General features: G+C 49.0%; 1 protein-coding gene across 2 annotated transcripts in view; it reads right to left on the reverse strand.

Annotated features, from left to right (window-relative positions):
* Positions 1-1,657, reverse strand: part of YPEL1 (yippee like 1) — a 26,838-nt gene that overhangs the window by 15,840 nt on the left and 9,341 nt on the right. The window contains exon 2 of one of the 2 annotated variants that reach the window (XM_003801689.3): positions 486-567. The exons of the other annotated variant lie outside the window; for it this stretch is intronic. The gene's annotated coding sequence lies outside the window, so the exon portion shown is untranslated. The remainder of the gene's footprint in view (positions 1-485; positions 568-1,657) is intronic. 2 annotated transcript variants of the gene reach the window in all.

Below are 1,657 nucleotides of genomic sequence, written 5' to 3' on the forward strand. Positions count from 1 at the left end.
AGAGTGCTGTGGCATCACAGCTCACAGCAATCTCCAACTCCTGGGCTCAAGTGAGTCTCCTGCCTCAGCCTCCTGAGTAGCTGGGACCACAGACGCCTGCCACAATGTCTGACGATTTTTTGGTTGCAGCCGTCATTGTTATTTGGCGGCCCGGGCTGGATTCGAACCCGCCACCTTAGGTGTATGTGGCTTGCGCCTTAGCCGCTTGAGCCACAGGCACCAAGCCATACCCCCCATTTTTAACCCTTAGTTCCCTTCTGGTGAAACAGTACCTCTTTTTAATTGTGGTAAGAACACTCCACGTGAGACTGAGCCTGCTAGCTCATGTTCAGCACAACATGCCGTGGCCCCCAGGACACTACTGCAGGTCTCCAGGAATCCCTCCTTCTACTCACCTGGAACTTCACGTCTGCTGATGAACAAGCCCCCGTTCCCCCTCAGTCCCATAACCACCATTCCAGTCTTTGAGTCTCTGGATACTTCACCTGAGTGGAGCCGTGCAGTGTGCATCTGTGTCGGCCTCCCCTCACTGAGCGCCACGTCTTCAGTGTCTATCCATGTTGTCCCCTATTGCAGAATTGCCTTTTCTTATTATTTTAAGCCTGAATAGTATTTCCATAAATAAAATGTCGTGTACACAGACAAGGGACAGCACTTTTTTTTTTTTTTGAGACAGATCTCACTTTGTCACCCTCGGTAGAGTGCTGTGGTGTCACAGCTCACAGCAACTCTTTGGCTCAAGCAATTCTCTTGCCTCAGCCTCCCCAGTAGCTGAGAATACAGGCACCTGCTACAACACCTGGCTATTTTTAGAAGGGAGGTTTCCCTCTTTTTTTGTGTTTTTGTTTGTTTTGAGACAAAGTCTCAAGCTGTCACCCCTAGGTAGAATGCCATGGTGTCATAGCTCACAGCAACCTCCAACTCTTGGGCTCAGTTTTTCTATTGTTAGTAGAGATGAGGTCTTGCTTTGGCTCGGGCTGGTCTCGAACCTGTGAGATCAGGGCAATCCACCTGCTTCAGCATCCCAAGTGCTGAGATTATAGGTGATAGCCACTGTGCCCAGCCAAGGGACAGCACTTTTTCTTTTGCAGTTTTTGGCCGGGGCTGGGTTTGAACCCGCCACCTCTGGCATATAGGGCTGGCACCCTACTCCTTTGAGCCACAGGCGCCGCCAGGGACAGCACTTTTAAAAGTGGCCATTTGCCAAGGGTTTTCTGTTATTTTGAGTAACTGTCTAATTGCAGGACATCTTTTAGAAGAGAAAGTGTAGCCCCCCAGTCTCTGTAGTCAGCAAACTCTGGGCTCAGGTCCCTCCAGCACTGGTGCACCTCTGTCCTCTGCGAGGAACACCTTTGATTAGAGTGCCAGGTGGGGCAGAGCAAACAAGGGTCCTATAGAGAGCACAGTGGCAAGATCTGCCAGAGGGGTTTTATTTTTTAAGTTGGTGACAGGTATTTATTTACCTGTAAGTAACACATTCTTTTTAAGGATGACAGAAAGATGCTGCATTAAGTGAAAAGACTCACCCCCCTAAGATGGAAGCAAGGGTCCTTTGACCCTCCAGAACCTTCCGTGTATAGGTGCTGTGTACTTCTTCCCAACCTCACCACACTGTGCTTGAATCCTCTGGTATATCACTTTTTTTTTTTTTTTTTTT

The sequence above is a fragment of the Otolemur garnettii genome, unplaced genomic scaffold (assembly GCF_000181295.1).
Source record: "Otolemur garnettii isolate 467f Iridium unplaced genomic scaffold, OtoGar3 scaffold00218, whole genome shotgun sequence".
Classification (NCBI taxonomy): Eukaryota; Metazoa; Chordata; class Mammalia; order Primates; family Galagidae; genus Otolemur; species Otolemur garnettii.